Source organism: Castor canadensis, chromosome 15, assembly GCF_047511655.1.
Source record: "Castor canadensis chromosome 15, mCasCan1.hap1v2, whole genome shotgun sequence".
Lineage (NCBI taxonomy): Eukaryota > Metazoa > Chordata > Mammalia > Rodentia > Castoridae > Castor > Castor canadensis.
The window spans coordinates 71,082,427-71,096,606 of NC_133400.1; the positions used below are offsets into that span (position 1 = coordinate 71,082,427).

The following is a 14,180-nucleotide window of genomic DNA, read 5'->3' on the forward strand; positions in this document are numbered from 1 at the left end:
AGATAGGGTCTCTCAAACTATTTGCCCAGGCTGGCTTCCAACTGAAATGGTCCTGATCTCTGGTTCATGAGTAGTTAAGATACAGATGTGAACCACTAGCGCTCGACATCGACAGTTACTTGTTAACACTTAGCTTATTCTTTTTGCACTTTAGGGTTCTTACTGCCTGTGTTATGGGAACAATTTTGAGAAATAGGAAGGAAAGAAAGGTAAGTGAAGAGGAGTAGAAACTGCTTAAGAAAGGTTTCACTGGATACAGATTGGTTGGTTGAGTAAGGAGAGAAAATTCTTCCATATAGCTTCAATTTCAGTTCAATTTTTATGGCGGGAATTCCACTAAGAGCTTCGTTAAAGTAACAGATATGTTCTAATCATTAGTCATATTGAGCAAGTTAGTTTAGCTTGCTTTACTCAACTTTCATGACATTTACTTTGTTAAGCATATTTAATCTTGGAAAACAGGTACATTTTGAGCAGGAGTACTTTGGAGTTGGTAAATGCTTAATCTTTCTGATGTACAATTTGTGCAAGTTTACAAACTATGTCACTTAATTATTAGAATTTCTCCTCCACCCCCTTGTTTGTCTTTTCCTTTTGTTTGTTTCAACTCCCCTCTCCTCTCTTCTCTTCAGTCCCACCACTCCCCTTCTTGAGAGAAATAATCTCACTGTGTTGTCCAGGCTGGCTTTAAACTCCTGAACTCAAGCACATCTCCTGCCCTGGCCTCCTCGGTAGCTAGAACTAGTAGGCACCAACGCCCTGTTCTCTTTTTTTCTTTTTCTTTTTTCTTTCTTGGCAACAGATGAACAGTCTGTATTCAGAGACATTAAACATCTAACCTAAAATTCAATGGCTTGTATGAAGGTAGTGCCTGGAATCAGACCTATATTTTCAGATTCTAAATTCCTTTTAATAATGATGAATGGGCTGCTTACTGCAATATAGGGGTTAAAAAGAATGTGTGAAGGGCTTAGGATGTAGCTCAGTAGTAGCCTTCTGTTAGATTCCCAGAACTCCTCAGAAGAATGTGTGTGAAAAGGATAATAGAGAAGGGTAAGAGTGAATATATACTCATCCCTCACTGACCATGGAGGATTGGTTGTAGAATCCCTAAGAATACTAAAATCCCTGGATGTTCAAGTCCCTTACATGAAATGGCATCGTGTTTGCTATTTGCATATAACATATAATCTACACACATCCTCCTTTTTTTCTTTTTTTTTGGCGGTACTGGGGCTTGAACTCAGGGCCTACATCTTGAGCCACTCTATCAGCCCTTTTTGTGTTAGGTATTTTCAAGATAGGGTCTTTCGAACTATTTCTCTGGGCTGGCTTCAAACCAAGATCCTCCTGATCTCTGCCTCCTGAGTATCTAGAAGTACAGGTGTGAGCCTCTGGTGCCTGGCTCCTCCATGTATTTTTAAATCATATCTAGATTACAAATTACTTAATACTGACTACAGTGTAAATGCTATGAAAATAGTTGTTATGCTGTATTGTTTAGGGAACAATGACAAGGAAAGAAAGTCTGTACATACTCAGTATAGAGGGGCTTTTTTTTTTTTAATATTTTGGAGGAGTGTAAAAGAAGGAAGTCAAGGTGAATATGGTTGATGTACTCTCTATACAAGAATGAATGTAGAATTTTTAAACCATAAGAAGGGAACTAAGGTAGAAAGAAGAAAAATAGAAGAGATGAGCCAGTTCGGGTTATAGTATGTATGTACATGGAAATGGTCACAAGTACACGCCCTGTGTAGCTATCTTAAACAAACAAAAATGTCATTTCATTTTCTTTTACAAAATTGGGGAACAGGACAGGTCCTGTTGGGGGGGGGTTCGTACCAGTGGGAGGGGGGAGGGGGTGGGAACGGGTATGGGAAGGTCAATATAGTGCAAATACTGTGTACACATATATGCAAGTGGAAAAATGAGACTTGTTGAAAGTTTTCCAGGAGTTGGGGGGATGAGGGGAGATAAGGAGAATGGTGGAGGGGATGAATTCAAGAATGATATATTTGATATATTGGAAGAACTTTTGTAAATGCCACAATGTACTCCCACCCAGCACAACAATTGAAAAAATATTTTGGATAAGTGGTTGGTTGAATCCACTGATGCTGAACCTGCAGATAAGGAGGGCCAATTGCAATTGAGTATTTAGTGGGTATCTACCTACAGTATCTCTTCCAGTTGTTTTGTATTTGATCCTTACAAATTCTCCATGATAAATAGTGCTGTGTATAAATGAGGAAATTAGAACTCAGAAGTTAAGTTTTGTTTGGTCATACAGTTAGTAACTGGCAGACAGGATTTCTGTCTCTGACAGACTCTACAGGCTGTGCTTTCTTCATATCATTGTTTGTACATATATAAATCCAGAACCAGTTCAGAAATGTATACACTTTCCTTGGGCAAGTCTGGGAACCTAATAATTCTTTTGCCATTGTTTCCTTTGAAAATTTATTCTGAATTCTAAATCGCAAATATAAGAATAGGTATGTTTGATCTGGTGGTTCACACCTGTAATCCTAGCTACTTGGGAGTCTGAGATCAGGAGGATCATGCTTTGAGGTTAGCCCAGGCAAATAGTTCAAGAAACCCCATTTCCTGTATAACCAGAGCAAAGTGGACTAGAGGCACTCAAGTAGTAGAGTATTTGCTTTGCAAATACCCCCACCAAAAAAATAAGCGTGTTTGTAATTTGGAGACTTGCCTGTAAAGTTTCCAAAAGAAGATGGTAGTTTCGGCATTTGAAGTCTTGACTATAGTAATCCGAAGCTAGTTTTTCACTGAACTCCTTGGATTTTTTTACCTTTTTGTGCCTTGCTTGCCTAGGTTTTTTTTTTTTTTTTTTCCTGTTCTGATTCAAATCAGTGTTGCAATTGTCAAAAGATAATTTGTACAATTAGTAGAGCTTACCAAAAAATGTCTTGAAATATTTTGAGTCAATTTGACTTCCATACAAACCAGATTTGAGGAAAGAATTTAAATGATTGAGGAAGTAAGGAGGACAGACAGGAAAGGTTAAAATTTTTAGGACTGCACTTTGAAGGTTTAGCAAAGCAGTGGTTAGAAAGTTAGAGACGTAGGTTGGACATATAAATGAAATAAGCAGGAGTTCAATTAATTTTATGGAAGATCCTCAGGTAATTAAGTTGACCTGTACCATGTCCTAACATGTTTAATGTTGTCAAGCATCGGGCAGAGCAGGATCTGACTTAGCATATCAGTTTTTATGAATGTCCATACCATGGAATATCATATTAGTTTTTTCTAGTAATACTCAAAAGAGAATGCTTTTAAGGGCTATATTTTTAAGGGCTATATACTATTTGAAAGTTTGTATTAAAACTAATGACATGTCTTTTTTTTCCATTTGTAACTTTACTACTGAGAGCTTTCTATGTGGTACTTTGATTAGTCCTCTGTTTATAGCTTCAGTGTTTATATGACTAGTTTTGTGGAACGTTTTTAGAAAATTATTGAAATAATCCATTAGGAATCTTTTCTAATTCATCTTAATAAGCTTCTGCTTTCTTCGTTTCATTCTGATAGCAGAGGAATACTAATACTTCTTGTAGTATAAAAGGGATGTTTGAGCAATTTGAGGGTCTGGCTATGTACAGAAATCCTATTTATTTTTGGTGAGATTAAATTCTAATAATTAGACATTTGTCAGTTAACAAACAAGAATATATTAGTCAGAAGAGTGCTAATAGTGGGGTAAGAGGTTGAATCAAACATTAGGAGATTATTCATATATAATTCTCTAAAATCTATGAAAGTAATGTTGGCTGAGCATGGTGGAACATAACTGTAATCCTAGTACTCGGAGGCTGAGGCAGGATGATTGTGAGCTGGGCTACAGAGTGAATTCCAAGCCAGTGACCCTGTCTCAGTAAACAAAAATAGTGTTAGTATAAAAAGTAAGGTAAAAAGCGAGGGGGGGGTGAGGGAAGAGGGAGGGGGCAGGAGGCAGGGGGGAGAAATGGCCCAAACAATGTATGTACATACGAATAAATGAGTAAAAAAAAAAAAAAGTAAGGTAAAGCTCATGCCTGTAATCCTGGCTACTTGGGAGGCTGCAATCAAGAGGATCGTGATTTGAGGCCAGCCTAGGCAAACAGTTCAGGAGACCGCCACTCCAAATAGGCGTAGCAAAATGGGCTAGAGATGTGAATCAAGTGGTAGAGCACCTCCTTTGTGAGTTCAAACCCCAGTCCCATCAAAAAAATAAATAAATAAAAATAAGGTAAAAATTACAGTTAAATACTAATTTGGGGACATTTTAAAAGTTTTGATGAGGGACTTATATGCTTGTATCTAATATCTTATGTTAATTCTAATGGTTCTGAAGTTATGGTTTGATTTTCTTTCTTTTCTTTTCTTTCTTTTTGTGATACTGGGGCTTGAGCTCAGGGCCTACACCTTGAGTCACTCTGCCAGCCCTTTTTTGTGATGGATGTTTTTTGAGATGGGATCTCATGAACATTTGCCCAGGCTGGCTTCAGACCTGGATCCTCCCAATATCTGCCTCCTGAGTAGCTAGGCAGCACCTGGCTGTTTGATTTTAGAAGAAATAAGTCAACCCCTCCCCAACTATAAGCTTTTTAGATTTTCCTATTCATTTAACAAGCTATCATGGTAGAAAATTAGGACTTTTTAAAAAAAGTACATCATTGATCATATACAGCACTAGGAAAATAGCAATTATTGAATTTTGATTTAAAAGGAAACAGCCATCTTGATCATTTTAACAGTATACATCTGTTCCTTAAAAGGAAGACTTGAAGGTTTTTGTTCTTTGCATTGCTCAGGGTTGAATTCAGGGCCTGGCTCTTTTTTTTTTTTTTTTTTTTTCTTATGGAACGCTTCATGAATTTGCGTGTCATCCTTGCGCAGGGGCCATGCTAATCTTCTCTGTATCGTTCCAATTTTAGTATATGTGCTGCCGAAGCGAGCACAAGTTAAGGTGTTTCTTTTCTTTCTTTTTTTTTTTTTTTTTTTGGTGATACTGGGGTTTGAACTCAGGGCGTTGTATTTGCTAGGCAAGTGCTGTATCACTTGAGCCACATCTTCAGCACTAGGGCCTGGCTCTTGCAAAGCAGGCGCTCTACCACTTGAGCCTTCTGCCAGCTCTGTTTTGTGTTGGTTGTTTATTTATTTGGTGATACTAGGGTTTGATTTCAGGGCCTCACACTTCCTAGGCAGGCACTCTACTTGAGTCATTCCACCAGCCCTGTTTTGTATTGGGTGTTTTCAAGATAGGGTGTCTTGAACTATTTGCCAAAGCTGACTTTGAACCGTGGTCCTCCTGATTTCTGCCTCCTGAGTAGCTAGATTACAGGTGTGAGCCACCAGTGCTCAGCTGTGTTGGTTATTTTAAAATTCATTTATTTATTTTTGGTGGTATTATTATATTTGGTGGTATATTATTATTTTTGGGGCTTGAACTCAGGACTTCGCACTTGTTGGACAGGTGCTCTACCACTTGAGCTACTCTGTCAGCCCTGCATTAGTTATTTTTGTGGTAGAGTTTTGCTTTATGCCTGGGCCGGTCTGTACCACAGTTTCCTGTTTGTGTTTCCCTGTGTAGTTGGGATGACAGGCATGTACCTCTATGTCCAGCCATTAGTTGAGATGGGGGTCTCTGGAACTTTCTGCCCCAGCTGGCCTTGAACCGAAATCTTCTCGATCTCTGCCTCCCAAATAGGGTTCCAGGCTTGAGCCATTGCACTTGAGCTTGAGATGTTTTTTTAGTGTTACCACTGTGTCAACCCAAATAACTACTCTTAATCTTGGATCTACTGATTTTCTCCATCAAAATAAAACTTAGAAGTAGTTGGTAGTAAATTGTTAAGAAAATCTGACAACAAAATACCCTAAGGAAGATAAAATGTGTATTTGTTATCAAATGTATTCTAATTTTTATATGCATCTGTACTTAACAAATTCTCTGTAGAGAATTTTTTAGATGGGTTATAGATACCAATACTTACTACATTAAAAACTAAAATTTAAAAAGTTCAAAACATTTATTAATTCATTTAAAAATATCTAATAGGTTTATTATGAACATAAATAATGCACTTTGTGAGAAATAACCATAGTTTTCTAAGACAAAAATAGTTCTCTGAGAAAAGTGGCATCATTTTTACATTATTGCAAATCTTAATGATTGTACAATAGAAGATAACTAGATTCTCATATCTGTTTCTACATTTAACCTCTTCATGTATTTTATTTTTGTTGAAGTATATGAAGAAAATGTGACCGTACACAGTTACATAGTTGGGAAAGGAAGCAGTCGTTAAATTGCTTGTGCTTATAATTGTGGATAATTGTCTTTGATAGTATATCAAAACTACACACATGATAGTTTCTTAAAAGGTTAGTAGGGGTAGCATGGACTCTGAAAGTATATCAGTGAAAATTTTATTCTCTATTACATTAAAATTCATTGCAGAGCTCATTTGGAAAATATTCAATAGCCAAATTATGCTGATCTTATTGTGTATATTTTATTATACAAGGTGAAAAAAAATCACACTAATATCACCAAAAATCTTGTTAGAAGAATCTTTAAGCATTGCTTTCAAGCTCAAGTTGGTAGATACAAGTTTTCCCAAATTACAGTTTTTGCTTGAAAGCTTAAATTTTTATTGGCAAGTATTGCTAGTTTTTCTCGACACGATAGGCTCATTTTTAGGAAAATGTCTGCCAGATACCTCAGTCTGAATAACCATACTTTGTCAGTTTTTTTAAAAATAATAATGGAGTTCTATAAAAAACAGTCTTATTTAGCTTGCAAATAAATTGTACACATGATTTTCTGGACTACATACCAAGATTCTGTCCCCCTCCAACAAAACAAAAGATGCAGTAGCCATTTATCTCTAATTTGAGTCTGTTCCAAGTTGGATTTAAAGAAATCTTTGGTTGATATCCTTGGTACATATATATCTTTTTCAGTACTAATATATTTACATCTTAAAAAATAAAAATAGCTGCTGGCTTAGTGAAGTGGGCCTGTATTTACAGCTACAAGGGAAATGTAAATAGAAGAATTGTGATCCAGGCTGGTCAAGGCATAAATTTGAAACCCTCTTTGAAAATACCTAAAGCAATAAGAGATGGAATGGAGGTGTGGTTCGAGTTGTAGAGTGCCTGTCTGAAAAGTATAAGGCCCTGAGTTCAAACAACCAGTGCTACAAACAACAACAACAACAACAAAATGCTGAAGTAAGGGAAAAAGACAAAAAAGGAGGGTACACTTTTGTTTTAGCTGTTTCTCTGGCATTTTCCTCTGCCTGCAAACTCCCCTCCCCGCCTTCTTTTGAGACAGGATCTAGCTATGTATGTAGCCCAGGCTGGCCTCATCCTCCTGCCTCAGTCCCTTGTGCTAGGATTGTAGGTGTGTGCCAGCCACCACACCTTATTTCCCCTTTTATTATGCATATTTAATGATTTCTGTGAAGAAACAAAAAGGATTTTGGATTAACCCATTTTTGTGTCAAACCATGTGTCTCTCAAATGGTTTGAGAAATTTGTTTTGTTTTTTCAGTTCTGTGTTCTGTAAAATTAATAATAATCAAATTTTGCTTTGTATAGTGAAAAGACAAACTGGTGATGCTCTCATTGTTTTAGAGAAATCACAATACCATAAAAATTCCGAAGGAAATTGGCAAAATGTTATAGGATTCCAAATTAGGATCGTAGAAATTCAAAGAAATGCTTAGTAAAATTAAATATATGAGTAATTGTATGTAATATTCCTCACAGTATGACACTATATTACACCTCTTCAGGCCTTTTTTTTTTTTTTTTGGTGAGGCTGGGATTTGAATTTATAGAGCAGGCACTCTACCTCTCAAGCCACACCTGCAGTCCATTTTGCTCTGGTTATTTTGGAGATGGGATCTCCAGAACTATTTGCTAGGCTGGCATTGAACCACAGTCCTCCAAATCTCAGCCTCCCAACTAGCTAGGATTATATGCATGAATCACTGGCACCCAGCATAAAAAGAAGAGTTTTTGACACTGTTGAGATATGTTGAACCCAAGTACTTAGAGGGAGATTCGTTCAAAAATAGTTATTAATTGCTATGAAAGACACTCTGCTAGGTAGCATATTGTGATTTTGTGATACCTTTGTTGTATGTATTATAGCTATGTAGAAATCATTGCATGATAGATTAAAGCCTTACATTTAAGAAAAAGAAAATTGCTCAGTAGTGTGTGTGTTTTGTAATGCTGGGGATCTAGCCCAGGGTCTTGCATATGCTAGGCAAGTGCTGTGCCACTGAACTGTATACTCAACATTGATATTTATGTTTAAATGAGGATATAGTCTGTATAGAAGAAAAATAAGAGTCATTTTTGAAAGGTTTTTAAGTTTAGGTTTGGTAGTCAGAATTTTGCTTATGGAAAGAGAAAATGGCAAGCAGCATTTAAAAAGAGTAGATAATTAATATATTCCTATAACATTCAGATAGTACAATCGTAGTACTCATGTATTTATTTTGCTGTACTAGAGTTTGAACTGATGGCTTTGTGCTTGCGAGGCAAATACTCTACCACATACTTGAGCCAGGCACCCAGCCCTAAAGTAATATGGAGTATTAAAGGCAAAGGCCTAAAATTTTCCTTTCTTCTTATACTCTTTATTCATCCTCCCCTCCCAAATTCTTGTCAAATTTGTTTCATATCCTTCCAGTTTTTGTAGAGAGGATGAGGTAGGTCGCTTGGGAAGATTCACTTTTACCTTGGTGGAAGACGCCTTGGAGAAGGGAAAGACTGGATTCAGAGTGACCAGATTGTTAAATTTGTCCACATGTAAAGAGTATTTCTTGAATTGAGAGCTTGATAATTAGATTAAAAAGGAAGATAAAAATCAGGTAGCCTATGGTGAAGGAGATATGGGTTCTCCAAAGAAAAAGCTCAAAGATGGCCAGGTGTGATGGTGCACACTACAACAGCATTTAGGAGCCTAAGGCAAGAGAATTCCCACCCTGGAGTACTTAATGAGACCTTGAATTGAGCAGTGGGAAGGGGAGGGGGAAGAGAGAGAAACGGAGAGAGAGAGTGCACTAGCCCAAAAGATGCTTTATTTTACCTATATCCATTCTCTTCCACTATAAATCTAATACACCTACATAAGGTAATTTACAGTCACAGAAGTGAAGTATAGGCCCTCTCTTTTCCAGTGGTTAGTACACAGTTGATTCCTGACACTTTTCCAGCTTTCACTCCTCCACAATGGGATTGATTAGCAGAGCAGTGGGTTGAAGAATAGGAATAAGGCTTGAATGTTAGCTAACTGTGTGGGCAGAAGTGAGGAGAGGAGGAAGGAGAGGAAAGGGACTCTAAGGTCTCTGGCTATATACTATTGTGGCATGAGGTCTGGGTACAGGTTTCTTCTAATGTTAATTTTGATGTTCTGTCAATAACCTTGTGTATTAAAGATTGTTGACATTTTAATACATTTACAGATGATTTAAAAATATGACATACGTGTACTGAAAACTCTCCCTCTTTGAAAGGAGCTTTCATAGAGAATTCTAAGGAATATGCGTGCAGTGTTGGGGGTGCTATCTCAGGAAAAGCTCATAAAGAACACATTTGGCACTGGAATTTGGCACACGCCTGTAATTCCAGCATTTGGGAGGTAGAAGTAGGAAGATCTTGAATTCAAGGCCAGCATGGGCTACATAGTGAGACACTGTCAACAAGACAAAACTTAAGCAAGTTTAGTTGAGTGCTGAATTTAAATGGTTGAGGGAAAGAGGAGGTTGAGAGGCAAGGGATATCAGTAGTACAAACAGCATGATGGCAAGGCATGCTTAAGAGAACTGAGTAGTGACAGATGCAAGGAAGGGTAGTGGATTAGATGTCTCATTCAAAAATAAACCTGAACTGGACTGGGGACTTGGCTCAAGTGCTGTAGTTCTTCACACACCTGAACTGCTGTCACTATAAACTGTAGAAAACTAGTTCAGTGTTTCCCATATTTAAAAATAGAAACCATGCTTCAAATTTAACACTAGTAAGATGAAATTATGTTTTTGCTCTAATCTGACACATGCTGTTTCTTTGTCTAGACACATTTAGCATAACCAGTAGAAACCATTGAATAAATGGATAAATGCAGAGAAATGAGTTACAGGTAGGGATAAATCACATTTGGATGAGCTAATTGTTATAACGTGGGGACTGCTTTCATTAGTGCATTTATTGTTAGTGTTTATTAATATCTAATGGCATATAGAAGCTCTTAAGTGCTAATTCCTCCACCCCCCCCCCCGCCCTGGAGAAAAAAAAATGAAGAAAGGTGGCTCACATCTGTAACCTCAGCTACTTGGAACATGGAGATCAGGAAGATCACGAGGCCAGCCTGGGCAAAAAAAAAAATGTTAACGAGATCTCATCCCAGCTTTATCAGAGGTATAAATGGGAAAATTGTGGTCTAGGCCAGCCCATGGGAAAACAGAAACAAAAAACCAAAGCATCAGACCCTATTTGAAAAATAGTAAATAAGGCAAAGGGCTGGGAGCATGGCTCAAACGATAGAGCACCTGCCTACCAACTGCCAGGCCCTGAGTTCAAACCCAGTAAGAAAGGCAACATGCAGCCTGGTGTTGGTGGCTCATGCCTGTAATCCTAACTACAAGGTAGGCAGAGACCAGGAGGATTGTGGTTTGATGCCAGCCTAGGCAAATAGTTCATAAGACCCTATCTTGAAAATACCCAACACAAAAAAGGGCTGGCAGAGTGGTAGAGCGCCTGCCTAGCAAGCGTGAGGCCCTGAGTTCAAACTCCAGTACCAAACACACACAGAAAAAAGAAGACATAAATGGTCCATAAGCACATAGAAAGGTGCTTAACAGCATTAATTATCAGGGAAGAATGAAAAATCCATTGTGAGATATTACCTCATCCCTGTTAGAATGGTTATTATAAGAAAAGTCAAAAGGGCTGAGGATGTAGCTCAGTGGTAGAGAGCATGCAGCATGTACGAGGCCCTGGGTTTGATCCCTAACACCACAGAAAGAAAGAAAAAATGTCAAGAGATACAAATGTTAAGGGTGTTGAAACTAGGGAATATACTTTCACACTGTGTGTGTGGGGTATAGGTTTATACAGCCATTATTGAAAATCATATGGAGGTTACTAAAGAAATGAAAAACCAAACTACTGTTTGACCCAGCAGTTCCTCCTCTGAGCATATACTCAAAGGAAATGAGTTCACCACTTCAAAGATACCTGTATTCTCATATTGCAGCATTTTCACAGTAGTCCAAATGTGGAGACAAACCTAAGTATCCATTGATGGACAAATGGAAAAACAAATTGTGGTATATACAATGGAATATTATTCAGATCTACAAAGGAAATCTTGAGTCCAGACAAGGTGGTTCACACATTAATCCCACTTACTTAGGAGGCAGAGATTGGGAGGATGAAGGCCAGACTGAGGAAAGAGTAAGACCCCCACCTCAACAAATGAGGCAGGTGTTGTGGCACATGTTTCCCAGATACGTGGGAGGTATGGGTAGGAAGATTCCAGTCCAAGAGCAGCCCCAGGCAAAAAGCATGAGACCCTATTTGAAAAACAACTAAAAGCAAAAGCCTTGAGGTGTGGCCCAAATGGAGGAGCACATGCACAGCTAGTGTGAGGCTTTGAGTTCAACTCCAAGTAACCCCCCCCACCCCCCCCCACAAAAAAAAAAAGATTATTGTATCTGACACAACATGGATGAACCTAGAGGGCATTATGGAAGTGAAATAAGGTGGACAGAGAAAGAAAAATATTACACGATCTCAAATGTTGTGTTACTCAGCTTTCTGTTACCGTATCAAAATGCTTGAGACAATCGCATGTAAAAGTGGAAAGGTTTACTTTGGCTCACAGTTTTGGAGAGTTCAGTCCATGGTAAGTTGGCCCATTGCTATTACGTCTGTGGTGAGGCAGTATCTCTTGGTAGAGCTATTGACAAAGGAAGCCTTCACCTCTGGAAAGCAAAGAGGGTGAGGTGAAGAAAGAGAAGCAAGGGCTGGTGTCCCAGTATCTCCTTCAAGGGCATACTTCCAATGATCTAACTTCCTTCCACTAATCCCCACCTCTTAAAAGGTTCCACTAGCTTCCAGTGGCACCACAGGTTCACAACCAAGCTTTCAATACATTGGTCTTTGAGAGATCACTTACTCAAACTGTAGTACAAGTGGAATCTTAAAAACAAACAAACAACCCTTAAGGGCTAGAAGCCTTCTTAGGCAGTAGAGGGCCTGCCTAGTAAACATGGAACCCTAAGTTTAAACTCCAGTACTGCCAAAACACCCCCAATAATAATAAAATTAAAGTCAAATATGCAGAGATAACAACAACAAAACAGTGGTTACCAAGGGTGGGTAGAAATGAGGAGATGTTAGGTCAGAGGTTACAGAATAGTAGATATGCAGGAGAGAAAAGATTAGAGATCTAATTTATAGTACAAGTACTATACTTAATAAAAGTGGATGGACACCAGTGGCTCATCTCTGCAGTTCTAGGTATTTGGAAGATCTGGAGGATCAAGGTCCTAGATCAGACTGGGCAAATAGTTCACAAGACCCTATCTTGAAAATACCCAACACAAAAAAGGGCTGGCAGAGTGACTGAAGCAGTAGAGTGCCTGCCTAGTAAGCATGAGACTCTGAGTTGAAGCCTAGTACATTTAAAAAAAAAAAAAAAAGGGTACTGTATTTGGAATTCTTGTTAGATGAGTAGATTTTAGTTGCTCTTGCTACAGCAGTTAGTGAAAGTGTGAAATGATTGTTTTGATTTATTTTGCTATAACAAAATACTCGAGACTGGGTACTTTATCAAGAAAAGAGGTATTTAATTTGTAGTTTTGGAAGCTTGAAAGCCAAGTTCGTATGGTTTCCTCCTATTGGCCTTTGGTCAGGGCCTTCTGGCTGTTTTATAGCACAGTGGATGATACCACCTGGTGGAAGCGCATGTGTGAGAGACAGCAAATGAGAGAGGAAGCAAGAGAGCAAGCTGAGGAATCCATACTTGGTTTGTAACAGTCACCTCTTGAGGAAACTAATCCAGTCCTGCGAGAGTGATTACACATTCCTGTGAGACCTCACTCCTATACATCCTCAGTACCTAATCACCATTTCTTAAAGCATTGCATGTTGGGGTCCAAGTTTCCAGCACAGAAGCCTTTGGAGACAAACCAAAGCAATGATGGATATGTTACTTTGCTCGACTATTGTAACCATTTTGCTGTCTATATGTATTGGTTCCTATCATAATGTATACCTTAAGTGAAGTATACACAATAAAATAAATAAAAGTATACATGATAAATAAAAAAAAACACTACTTATATTAATAAGTAAAATAAAAGCTCACCAGGTGGTGCCAATGTACACCTAGTTGAGAATCGATGTTTTACAGCAGGAGTGGAGAAATGTTTTCTGTAATGGCCAGATAGTAAATTATTTAGGATTTGTATGCTAGATTGTCTGTCACAACTACTCAAGTCTCATTGTATGAAAGCTGTAGTGATGTGGCAGTGCTGGGGATTGAACCCAGGGCCTCGGCCCATGGTAAGCAAGCACTCTACCACTGAGCTACACCTCCTAGCCCCTTCCCTCCCATAGACAATGTGTAATAGAATGGGTATGCCTGTGATTTAATAAAACATTATTTGTAAAAGTAGGAGTAAGTATTTGACTTTTGTTAATAGAACTTGAATTATAACTTCTGTATCATAATGGTAGTGGTTGATAATGGACCAAAATTGTAGTTGAGTGAACATATGAGGTGAATTCCTTCCTCCCTCCCTCCCTACTTCTCTTTCTCCCTCCCTCCCTCTCTCTGTCCCTCTCTCTCTCCTTCCCTCACCCCTCATTTCTTCTTTGTTTAGACAGGGACTTGATATGTAGTCCAGACTGGACTTCCTGTGTAGCTTAGGCTGGCCTCGAATGTACAGTCCTCCTGCTTCTGCCTCCATGCTGGGATTACAGATGTACTCAACCATGCCTAGAGAATGGCTTTCTTTTTAATGCTGTTGTGTCCTTTTATTTGGTACTTAGATTTCTAAGGGATTAAATTATATTTGCTTCGGATTCAGTATATGATAATTTATTAATAAATTTTTTCTCTCTTTGGTTTCTTTCTATTTTAT

General features: G+C 38.3%; 1 protein-coding gene and 1 non-coding gene across 16 annotated transcripts in view; one reads left to right on the forward strand and one right to left on the reverse strand.

Annotated features, from left to right (window-relative positions):
- Abi1 (abl interactor 1) overlaps positions 1 to 14,180 on the forward strand; it is a 98,988-nt gene that overhangs the window by 4,201 nt on the left and 80,607 nt on the right. The window lies entirely within an intron of this gene.
- Positions 4,861 to 4,967, reverse strand: LOC141417623 (U6 spliceosomal RNA). The gene has a single exon (XR_012442275.1). It is a non-coding gene; the product is annotated as a U6 spliceosomal RNA (small nuclear RNA).